We start from the raw sequence: 13,344 nt of genomic DNA, 5'->3' as shown, positions 1-13,344 counted from the left end.
ATAGTGGAGCTGTCATTTAGCTCAAACTGTCATTTCCCAACTGCTGTTTTCTCCTTCCCCTCCCAGGTAGCTGTCCATCTTTAATCACTGCTAACCCAGGCTATTTAGCTTTTCATTTTAGACACAGTGGGAGAAAAAAGAAGCAAACAGAACACACATCCACACAAATAAGCCCACAACCATACACGCACATTCAAAACCATGCAGCCACACACACATACACTCATATAAGCAGAGCATGCATAATATTCAAAGCATGTGTAGAATTACTGTATACTGTGATAAACTGCAAGATGGTGAGTAAAATGAGAGGTTGTGTTGACTGGTATTACACACACACATGCATGTACACGCACACGCACGCACACACACACACACACACATATCTGTAGGCACACATCTGTCACAGATCTACTTCACAGTGCAAAGCCATCATCTTCCAAATCCTCCAACAGAAAACACACACACACACACACACACACACACACACACACACACACGTCATGGAGCCCTATGGTCCATAATTATGCCTGAATACAGAGCAAACCACTGTTCCCAGTAGCAGCTATCACCTACTGACAGCACTCAGGTTGACTTTAATTACACAGCCTTGACATGTAGACAGCTTCATACTCATCTTGCTACACACATACACATACACACACACTCGCACACACACACACACATACAAACACACAAAACTATGCATATACATAAATATGCATATGCGTTAACCGTACATAAAGATGGATGCATGTGCACAAGCGTACATTTACCTAACGATTATGTCACAGTGTCCTTGAGTGTCTGGAAAACTAACACACACACTGTATTTCTCCCTCTCTCTCTCTCTCTCTCACACACATACACACACACACACACACACATTATAGATGCCTTGACACACAGGTGTGGGCAGGCGGGTAGTGACATAAAATAAGTGAAATTGAATATTGATGTGTCGAGGCATGGCATACCACTGAGACAGATTGTCAGACCTGACAGTTTCATTTTTAATGAAAGAGGAGCACGGAGAGTGAAAAAATGAGTACCTTTATTAATGCGATATATGCAAATATGTTAGATGTGAACATAAACTTGTAGCTAAAGATGTGATTCAAACTTCAAACCATTTATTTGACACAACGCAAAGCTACGAATCACACACATTGTCATACTCTGTGAGAGAATCATTAAAACATGAAGTCACAGTAAATACTAAATAAAGTAACAGGTAAATACTAAATTAAATAACAGGTACACATTATATGGTGAGAGCCAATGCAGCAGCTCCACATCCAGCTTCTTTGTCTATGTCTGTGCATATAAGGTGTGTCTGAATTTAGTTTGCAGCGGATGTTGCTGTGGGCAAAGCCATGGTGAAGACATTGTTCCAAGACACACCTCATCATTATGTTTTAATCTCATCATGTATGATGAGTATGACATCTAAACAAATTATCAGGCTGCTTCAAAAGCAAAAATATCTTTGAACATCAGGGTTTCTATAAGGCAAAATCACTCCAAATGGGGGTTTGCTGCTTCATAAAAGTGAACCCGGGGGTCTGGAACATAAAGTTTGAAAAACCCTGCCCTAAGTCATACTCTCTCTCTCCACTGCCCAGTAAAACAGGAATAAAAATCCTTATAAGTGCCAGACAGGACTATATATGAGACAAAGGCTGGGCTGTTTTCATGAATTAGTGGCACATGCTGCAGAGTACAGTCAATGGTGCCTGACATGAACAAATGGTGACCGATGTTGGGTATTTTTGTGGTCACAGGTGTGTGGCATAACTGTGGGATTAGAGGGAATAATCAGTAGGTGTGTCTGTGGGTGCCATTAGTCATGACCAATCACATCACTCCTTTTCCTTAACAACTGGTTGACTTATCATCAAAATTGCAATATGTCTGAGTGTAATTTCCAAATTGCAGGAGCTGTAATTTGTTATAAGGTAAAATATGTGTCAATATAGCATTATAAATAAGTATGTTTGTCAAAGTTAATACATTAATGCATGTTATTCATTTAAGAGCCTTGATGTATTATTCAAATTTTAAACAAATTAACACAATGTTGAAATATAACCCACTTTTGACCCACAACGTCACACATGATGCAACACATGCTGCTAGCACTGAGCTAGACAAGATGAATGACAAGACAACCTGTGGCCCGCTGGATGCAAGTTTTCTTTCGCAAAGCTTCCTGATGGATCTCTGGACATAAATTAAAGTCATGTGGACACACTGCAACAATGAAATGTCATTCTATCAAGTTTAAAATATTATCTAAATGACAAACATGTTCATTAGTGCTTCCTGTGATCCTAGTAGTGTGTTGAGCAGTGTAGTTTGTCAAAAAAAAAAAACATTGCAGAGTGTTTAAGGGGCAAATCTGTCAACACAGTAAATCTGAGCAATGCAAATGCATAATGGTTTGCCATGGACTGTCGGCCCATTAGCGTTGTTGAAGACAACAAGCTAAAAAACATACATATTGTGTTGAGGAATATGTTATATAAATCCCCTTTAAAAGCAATGATTGTTTCCAAAATACACAATACAACAGTGAAAAGATAAGCAAGCAAGTGGGTTTATACATTTTAAATGTGATTAATCATGATTACCTTTTGAATAACGTGATTTTAAAAAATCACTCGACAGCCCTAAAATAAACTGTTGAGGTGCTACAGTGATTCCCTGGATTACAAATTGCATTTCCACATGTACGAAAACATGTTTGTTTGGTAAAATTGTTTTACTAGCTTTGTGAAAATTACAATGTAAAAATGATCTTACTAAAATCATGCCACATTTTGCAGTCCCAATATCTGTAATATTAATCACAATATGATTGTTTTTTTTACCTTACTGTTGAGCCCCACTCCCACTCAAATGCATAGCACTCTGTGCCACAGCACTTTGACAATTTTGTGTTGAAAAGAACAGTGTGGAGCAGGTTTGGCCACAAAGGCATCTCCCAAAAGGAAACTGATGTCCTTCTGCAGGAGGCGCAAAACTGCCGTGAGTAAATACAGTATATGGTATGTGAACTTAAAATAGATTGGGAAGAGATAGTCAATTGGGTTACTGTGCTACTCTGGTCTTAGGAGAACCATTGGCCAATGATGTTAGGTGGAGAGCCAAACAGAAATTGGCGGCGAACTGCAGAGACAGTTCTGGCTCCAGGAAGGGTCTATTCAACAACCAGTCCCCGCAATTGCCTCCACAATCCCCACTCTGTGCCATGACATATGCTCACAGTTCAATTTGTATTCTAGTACAATGAATGAAAAATATATCTTATTTTTCCTGCTACAAAGATTTACAGCACAGTCAAAGTGGCTGGAATATCATCCACAAAAAGGGTGGGTAAGCTTCTGAATAAGATCTGGTCATGGACACATTGCTTAGCAAAACCATAAAATTGTAACACAGAATCCAGCTGTACCTCGCACCATATGCAGCACATGCAGATGACCTGATGTGAGCAGGTGGGCAATGTAAACACTTATCTGGTAATCCCTGACATGAAAATTGGACTGTGCTGCCTGATTGTTACTGGCACTGACTGTGCTTCTCCTTCGTCTTAGCTGCACTGGCGGTTCTGGGGAGGGGCCAACAGGGGCCAGTGCCCCCGTAACACTGAGTCTGGACCCCGCTGTGGCCCCCCCTCAGACAAAGATTATAAATTGTGGTGCAGCTTTCACATAGCGCACGGTTTGGGCCACGCTCTGCGGTGTGTACGGTACAGACTTGTGCAGAGCAGCGTGCACACGCGTGCAGAGTAGGGCGCACACATGCACGTATGTGGTGCTGGTTGCTATGCGACCGAAACAGACGTTAGGAAGTAGTTTTCTGTTCTGGCACACTTTTTCTCTGGCGGACAATACAGCAGCTTCAGATGAACCATATAAATAGGCAAATACATTCTTTAATTTATGGATTAGCTAAACTAATGCTTCTTAATAAATTATGTTACATGAACGAACGCTGTATTTTTTTCCTACCTGTTACCTGTTGTGTGTGTCTTCACATTTTATAGGCTAATAAATGTATGACTATACTGCATTGTCTTTGCAAGAGTAGTGCATCTCTCATGATGTCAATCATCTAGATTTCTAAATATAAACGCAGACCGGTGCGCCCTCACGCTCCGCGATCACATACACAATGAATGACTGTGCCGGCCGAGGTCTGCGCCGTGCGCACGCTATGTGAAAGCCGTTAGAAAACTGTTAGAGCGTTGCACCGCTGGAAACAGCAGTCAGCTTTGTTGATCTATGGTGAAAACGGCGAACTCGAAAAGTTACCAGGCACCCGGCGAGAGGCAGTCAGAAGCAAGAAACGACTACCACGAAACGACTACCTAAGTGAGCAGTTTGTCTGTACCAAGGTTACACTGAAAAATACGATGTTTCCATTGTTTCTGTCTCTTATATTTGTGTCTCAAATGTGATATTTTGAACCATTCAATTTGGTTACAATGGGTAATCACTAGTTTTATGAAAAAAAAAAATCTGATATAATTTGAATCTTTGTCTTTTTTGCCCTGGGTTGAATATGCCCCTCTGACAAAACCCCTGACCCCAGCCAGGCCCCTTCAGTAAAATTGGTCTAGAACCGCCACTGCTTAGCTACAGTTCTGTTCACAACATACCAGTATTCTAAATGGGCATCAAAAAATATGTCTATCTGAACATAAACATCTAAAACTGACCACATAGTTGAACAAGCGGGACTGTATGCATATAATACTGTTAATAGAGTACATGACACTGCTAGTAATTACCATATGTGGGATTTTCTGTGACGTTTTAAATTGGCTGTTGGACAGAAATGTGGTATTCAAGAGCCAAACAGGCCACAACAACCTTTAAGAGAAAAATAATGCAATAGGAATCCACCCGGGAAGCCCAAAGCAAGAAAAATGTAACACAGGATCACATCTAAATGCCTTGGGTGGACTCGTTTGAGAAAGACCATAATTTAACTGGAAGACCCAGGTTCTAGTGGCAGTGAGCACTTCTGGTAAAATGTCCTTAAAAGGCAAAGTTAATTGATTTTGGGCTTATGTATAGTTTGTCTCTTACTTAACTGTAATACTTGGCAAGCTCCCATTGCTTCCTTTTTGCTGCTGACAAGCAGTCTAAACAGGATTTGTCGAAATTAACCCAAAAAACCTATTTGTGTACCACGCAAAAGGTGTAAACAACATAAAATAAAATTACCTGTGATTTCATGACTCAGTTCCGCTATCATGCACACTATCACGATCAGGGAATTACATAACTGTTTTTCTCTGCCGCAGCACAAACTGCTGTGGGGTATAGGTGTGCCACTATTTCTGTGATTTTCAGTTTTGTGGACACTCAGGTCAGATAAACATGAAGTCGGGTAGAGTTTGGAAGAAAACTACCCAATTAGTAAAAATGGTGTGCGTATGTATGTGTGTGTGTGTGTGTGTGTGTGTGTGAAAGTAAAGACATTGGTTGGTCACCATACTGTTTTTACAGTCTTTCAGCCAACAAGAAGAGAGACAGGATCTTTGCCTGGTGGCCCTTCACCTCGATATAAACACCCCAGTTGAGAAACTGAAACACATGGTTACGTACAGTGCACATTTCAATGAGGGTGACTGTTTGCAACTTTTCCATTTACTCTCAAAGCCCCTGTGGAGCCCACAAATGGCTTCTTGGGGAGGTTTTGTCTGCCTGTTTGCAGCAAGACACTAGCAACAGGAGCTTGCCGTGTTAGCCGACAGCTGACTTGGCAGCCAATATTCTCTGCAGCTCCAAGTAGTCCAGGTATGCAAGAGACAAAAATCAGGGAACTTTTCCTTTCCACAAGACACCCGCTCCAGAGTTGCGGTGGTATAGCTGACCCTCTGTTCTGACCTGCATGAAGGGCTATGTAAAAAGAGAATTTCTTCCCAGGGACACATAATGATTTGCATCCATTTATAACTGCAAGTAAAAGATACAAAATATGAAGCACGTCTTCAAAAAGATGGTCAGCCTCCTATGCCTTTACATTAATAAAATGAAAACTAAGATGTCGCTTCTTATCTTCTTATAGCTGCTTCGTCTGCACCATCTTCTCTCACACTAATGACCGGTTAAGTATACCTGACAGTGGCCATACTAATGACGATGCTTAGCATGTACAGTATACTGACAGGTTTGACTAATGGCCACGCACAACATATGCGATGTGAGTGTCTCTGTGTGTGTATGTGAGACTGTTACCACTGGATCTCTTTCCTCCTCCTCTCATTATTCTTAAAACCTTTCATTTCTCCCAGCAGAACAGGAAGCTATTTTCAGACTCGGACTCTATATCTCCACATTTCAGATCTTTGTACTAGAAATAATATAGAAACTGAGTGTTTATGTGTTCATGGTGTGTGTGTGTGCGCGCGCACGTGTATGCGATCACATACACCTCACTTCCATGTTCAAAAACAAACTATGTCACACTACTAGTTATATCTGACCGTTTTGTAACTTTTTCAGTTAAGCTTGAAAAATAAATTTCGATTTGAGTTGTATTTAAACCTATGTGGCACCATGCATGGCGTAATCAACCAACTGACTCTATAATTTCAATTTATTCAATCTTGTTTATCCTGCCACTCTACAGGTTAATGTCAAATTTGTGAAATTAAATATCTTTTTGCCGAACACAGAAATCAGTACCAAGACTCTAAATCTCAGATATACTGGCTGCATTTGCATGTACACAGTGTCCTAGATACTAATGCATATACCCTTTAAGTTATTATATGGGATACACTGTTTACATGCGCATTTAGTTTCACACTTTCTAATATGCTTATATGTGCAAATAATCACATTTCTCTGAGATTTCTCTACCTCTTGCTTCTGTTGTTTAGTTTCATTTAACAGATGCTGGTCCCCTTTATGCTTTGGCCAAAACAAATTACAATGGGTTCTGCTCATAACAATTATACATATCATAAGTCACACGTGGCAGGCTACAGCAGCTGTGAATGCCCTCAGCATCTCAAGAAACTCCACTGTGAGGGCTTGTCTTCGCCATAGTTTGGCACTATCTTTTGCCTCCACCACCAATTTGCTACCTCATAGACTATGCATGGGAGACTAAATTTGTGGGCTAATACTGTTTGTTGGAACTTTTAGAGATCAAATTTTACCTCAAGAAAAATTCCCATGGTGAACAGGAATGAGTGTGTTAACACAGGTAGCACATAACCAAGGTGCATTCTTAATTACCTTAGCGCTGGGATAACATGCTGATAAGGTTGGCTAATATATGATGTGGACTAGAAATAAAAATAATGTACACTTTAAATGGCTACACATGACTATGGTGCGACTTCTGGCTAGATGACACAGTTACCATAACTTTAAAAATAAACATCAAAGAACATTTAAGAGGACATGAAACTAGTGACTGAGACCATACCGTCATGGGAAAAAAAATGTTCACTGAGGTAATAAAGTAAAAGAGAGTTAGAGGTTTTCCCATTGACTTCAATGTATTTGGACACCTTTTGCAGCCAGCCTAGGGGCCATCTGCTGGCCATTGGGTAGAATTACACCTAAAGGCACTTCTGCGTTGGTTTCAACACTTCACCCCTGTGGTTGCTCTACCAACATAATTGACTAGTTTTGAAATGAAAGTGAAAGTGAACAGATCATTTGTTTGCTTGTTTTTCGCTCAGAATTGACTATCTATAGTTGTTAGTGGTATCACTGGCACAGCTGGTGACTCATCATAGTGCTTGATAACCATCTGTCTGCTTTTAGGAGTGTAGGTAGGGCTGGTGTCATCAAGCCTTAATGAGGTTTTAAACAGGTCTTCCATATAGATGGGATGATAGAGAGAAACCATATGGGTCTCATTCACTTCCCATTCACACTTTATAGGTAGCCGTTAGTTTCACAACTTGCTGACAGGGAAGGTTTGCTTCTGTGTTTTGTGCTCCTGTCTGTTATTCTTTTTGGGTTCCTTTTTATTCTAGTCTTGTTTGCTCATTAGTGTCCCTTTCCTTCTTTCTCTCTTCTTTTTTATTTCTTCTCAGTACGTCATTCCCACAACTACTGCTCGACAGTCTTCTCCTTTCTCTTCTGACTCTTGTTGTCAAATATCATTTCCTCCCTCACACCCTTTGTATTCTTTCTTTCTTTCCCTTCCTTTACAGTATATCTCAGTCTTATCCATCTGTCTTGTCTTTTTTCTGCTCACTCTCTTCTCTCAGTTATCTGTCTCCCTTTCCATTTTTTTTTTTCATCTCTCATTTGACAGTTTCAACTCCCTCTTTTCTCTACATTAGGGCTTCTCCAGACCGCAGTCTGCATCTGGACTGAATAATCCAGACCCAATCCATACCGTGTGTTATGAATACAAAATATTATGAAGTGTAACATCCTCTATTTTGTGTGTTGTTTCTGTCGAGTTCACACATTAACGTTACACTGGAGAGTTGGCTTTGGGGGTGGTGCTGAGCTGTGTGTGTGTGTGTGCGTGTGTGTGTGTGTGTGTGTGTGTGTGTGTGTATGTGGAGAGGCTTAGCATCACCCTCGTTGAAACACAGAGCAGAGGAGAGGAGACAAACTAGTGCCTCCAAAAATGACAGTAACCAGTTGCCTATCTGTACAATGCCACTGGGCTTGAACGAACGTAGTTTGACAATCTTGACTGTTGAACTTGAGTGTGTGTTACTTAAAAGTCAGACGCAGACTTTTGCAGAGTGATAGGTTTGAGACCCTCTGCTCTACATGTTTCTGTGTTGTTTGTCTCCTATCAGACAGCTATGAGAAGTTAAGATCTGTGCCACAATGACTTTGAACCCAGATCTTTTCTGCCAGGCTCAAGCTCTTCTCTCTCCTTGTATCTGATATATGCAAAACCAAGTAAGCTGTGTGTTTGGCAGAGTTAGAGAGTCCAGTATAAACACTGTGACCCACAGCTGGGGCTCAAGGCACCAGGCGTCCAGCAGTGGTCCAGGAGTACATAGGGCCTGGCTGAGAAAACGCCCAAACTGCCTTACATCTTGCTGGGCATGGCTCTCCCTGATGTCCCGTGCCTGCCAACCTGGGCGGCTGGCTGTCTGGCTTCTAAAATCATCACCTGCTACCAAACAGCTGTCCACACCCAAACACACCCGACAACCACAGCTGCTGCAATAAATGGGTATCGTTACACACCTGCATGTGCATGTCAATGCACATGCATACACACACAAACACACATATACAAACAGACTATACACACAGCTGCTGGCCATAGGTGGCTGCTTTCATACAGACAGCTGGTTTCATACTTGGACAGAGCAATGTGCATGTACATACACATACACATACACACTTACAGACACAGCTGGCCACCACATGTGACTACTCCATCCAGATGGTGAGTAGAGTGGGGAGAGAGAGAGAGAGAGAGAGAGAGAGAGAGAGAGAGAGACTGACTGACTGACTGACTGACTGAACAACAGACACACCAAAACTGAAAATGACAAGAGGCAGAAAAGGTGAAGATGGGAAAATTAGAGGGAGATGGGATGAAGAGGGGGTTGGACTGCAGACATAAAAAGGAATGAAAGAAATGAGGGACAAATAATTCATGAGAAGAAAAACTCAACTCCCATAAAAGACACACACAACCTCATATTAAAGGACTGGAGATGTGACCAGGGCTGGCCACATCTCACTTTCTCTAACCTAATCCAAACCTGAGAAATAACTTTTCAAATCTGTTTAAAAACTGATCTCTATTCTGATAAATGTCACAGGTCCACAGCTATCTGCTGACGATTCTGTTATTCTCAGACAGCTACATACATACGGGATACAGTCTCTCACATGCAACTGAAGGTTTTCAGAAGCATGTCGATACAAATCAAATTTGACGATTAGGGCACATGGCTGAAGATACATGAATTTGCCACCAGATAGATACAGTGAAGCTGGAAGGCTTCATTTATATCCTGTAAAAGCCTATACCTAACTATATTTCTACATAATTCTTTTCTGCCATTTTCTTAATGTGACTCAGAAAGAGACAGAAGACAAAGAGAAAGATAGAGACATGAAAAGGAGAGTTTCCAGACAGTTCTGAGGGGGAATTGATGACTGGTGCAGCTGATGCTTTTGATTTTCCACAAGACAGAAAAAGAGAAGCAAATTAGCTTAGTTTATTCAAGACAACAATTGCAGTGTATGGTGACCCAAATGTGGATATCATCTTTGTAGTTCTTTTATATGATGTATGGATACTTTCCCTCTCCCTCAAAGCAAGATCAAGGCCAGAGACACTTGACAATTGAGAAAATCTTCCAACATTATGGCTCCATATGGAAGCTGTTTCTCAGCCTATGCTATTGAAAATCATTATTTTCAGCACATCTTCACGTGTAGCTTGGCAAAGCATATGTTTTTGTGAGAACGTGAGATGTGTTATAACTAGCACATTTCCACAGTATATGTTTCTATTAACACACTTTAGTTTGACGTAGCACACAACCTGTTGTTCCAGACTCAGTCACGATGTGTTGAGCATCACACAACCTTTTTTAAGACAGCAGCAAGCCTAAGAATGGAAAAAACTGTGAAATCTTTTGCTCTTGAAATTGCTCATTGCGATTGATTTCACTGTTTCCGTCTGTTGCAATTTTGTGCTTTGTAGGTCTGCTTTGATCCAAAGTCGACATAAAATAAAATCATAAATAGTTTACTGTAGTGGCTTAGTCAACATATGAATTAAATATTTGGATCTGCAGTCTGAGTGCATTAACAGGTGAATTTTTTATTTATTTTTTTTAAGTCAGTGGAGTTTCACTCACTCCAGTGATGCATACTACCAACTCAGTTCTCTACCAGAGCACCTTGAGCGCTAGCACATTTGTTTACTCCACAGCTCCTGCACTGTTGCTGCATAGCAAAAAGAAATCGTTGGACACCCCAAACTTTGCTTTCTTTTCAGCTATTAGAGACTGTCAGTGGTCTTCTGATAACCATTGGGTTTAGAGGCAGTTTTGACACAATAAACTGCATGACCTGCTCCAGCTCTAATGCAAATTAGGCATATACTGGAGGCTCCCTTGGTAACCATTGCATACTGTGCTAATGCAGGATTAGGTATGTGATTGGAGGCGTCTACAATGACCAGGCATACAGTGCCAATGCAGCATAAGTGCCTGATGCAATGGCTGTCACAAGAGCTAGCACTGTAGTTCAAGGAATGTGCAAGAAACCTTGTAGTGTTTATCTGCCTTAACTTGTAAAAATGCTTTTTACTCAGAGTTGCAGAGGCTGTTTTTGAGGAAGGGCTGTTTTGCAGTTGACTTGTTTTATAACAGCAAGACAGCAGGGAGGTAACAATAACCAGGGCTCCACAGCAAGAGAGGAAGAGACAAGGAGAGAGGGAAAGAGAGAAAAAGACTTTCACTGAGCGTATGTGATCTTTCCCTCCAAGCAATAACTTAGAGAGCATCCACACATCATAAAATCTGAAAGTGCTACACAGACAAGTTCCCCATCTGTGCCCTAACACACATTTGAGACTCTCTCTTTTTCTATTCTGTTTTTCCTCTATTGCTCATGCATGTATCTTCGCTTTTTTCCATTTATTCTTGTCTTTGCCTCTCCTTTTGTTCTCTACATCTTCTCCGCTTTCTCTTTCACTTCTCATTTCTCCAACTTTCCACCCCAACCTCCCATGGCGTCTTCATAAAAGGAGACACATTTTAAAGTATGTGCTATGAAAAAATAACCTCATCATTATTTCCATTAGCTATTAATCTCAGCGTATGCATCTGTCTCTCTGTTCTCAAAAAGAACAAAGCCTGTGTTGTGACACTGGAGTGCAGCCATAAAGAAGCAGCATTTAAACCCATGTTAGCTCACAAGCACAAAAGAAAGTCTAATTTACCATTTGCTCTTGTTCTGTCTCTCTTTCCTTTTGGATTCACAAGTGAGTGACTGTTTTGACTATAATAGCATATAATTTTTTTTTCTCTTAAAATAAAACACAGACAACACATACAGATTGTGCTGACCTTGTGCTGACCTTGTTATCACATACAAAGAGTGTTCATTTTGTCCTGTGTTCAGCTGCAAAACATCCAGTGAGGTGACAGAGAGCATTCATGATTCTATAGTATCTGGCATTACAGAATGACCCAAGTTTTCTGTACTAATTTATGATTCTTTCTTCTCTCCTGTCAGTCTCTTCTTTATATAATGTTTATAAACTGCAATGCACTGTAGTTAACTATAGCTGCCTCTTGATGATATCTTCTGGGTGTGAAACACAGTCCCACATTTGCTGTCTCATTCTCTAATGAAACGTGCAGTGGTTCAGGCAGGATATGGTAGCTGTGCACACCAAGTGCTATCAGCTGATCTGAAAACACACCTCTCACAACCAATCACGGCCATATCTGTCAAACAAGGCGGCCTGTTTAAACCAGGCTGCCTTCTGCTTCTACATACGGCTCTGCTTTGATGAACCCTCCGCCATCACAGCATCCACCTGCGTTTTGTTATGTTAACAGTCTGTTTGCATGTTTGGATTTGAAGTACCACGTTACCAGCATGTGTCTCTTTGCTCTGCTCTAAATATACCTATGGAGGATTATGTCACCAAATCTTCAACATGCTTGCACAGATTCATGCACTCTAACAGCAGAGCCTATATGCCGCCAAATACAGCTGCATCACCATTTGTTGCAATAAACAGTTTATCTGTTTATCTATAAGACAAGAGCATCCAGACTGAAACGTAATAATTTTACAGCCCCACACTGAAAAATCATTGCTTCACTGCTGCGACTGGATCATTTTCAAATGGTATATGTTAGACGAAAGATGTCTGAGCAGAGGATTGAAACGTGGGCCAGGACAAAGGCCAGTGTTGAATACCAAGTGCCAGCCGGTGGCCACTGATCATCATAAGCTTGGTTCATGCTTCCTGCGCACACAGACACTACCGGGGCTGTGTGGCCAGTGCAGGGCGCGATGACGCACGCACGCCTCCTTCGACAACTGGCTGAGCAGAAGGATGTGGGCAGGGAGGTGGGAGCGAAGTGGAGGATTTCCACCATGGAACTGTTTTGAGGGAAGGAAATGAGAGAGCACAATACAGTGTGAAAAGTATATGTGCCTGAGACTTGTGGACACAGCTAGCGCCCCTGGTGGCAGGAGGCATGAGCCAAGTTTTAGAGTGGTGCCTGTTGATCTATAGTTGGTAAAGTGGTTAAGTCAGCTGGAGTTGTGTCCCAGGTGAAAACCAACGAGAATCAACGTGTTTATGAGCACATACATATTTAACACACATCATTATCAGGTG

The 13,344-nt window shown here is 41.2% G+C and overlaps 1 protein-coding gene across 1 annotated transcript in view; it reads right to left on the bottom strand.

The window, feature by feature from the left end:
* The window catches only part of stpg2 (sperm-tail PG-rich repeat containing 2), a 73,952-nt gene that overhangs the window by 15,534 nt on the left and 45,074 nt on the right, over positions 1 to 13,344 (bottom strand). The gene's annotated exons all lie outside the window — the stretch shown is intronic.

Source organism: Myripristis murdjan, chromosome 9 (assembly GCF_902150065.1).
Source record: "Myripristis murdjan chromosome 9, fMyrMur1.1, whole genome shotgun sequence".
Taxonomy (NCBI): domain Eukaryota; kingdom Metazoa; phylum Chordata; class Actinopteri; order Holocentriformes; family Holocentridae; genus Myripristis; species Myripristis murdjan.
The sequence above is the reverse complement of the archived record's forward strand: the minus strand, read 5'-3'. Positions and strand labels throughout refer to the sequence as shown.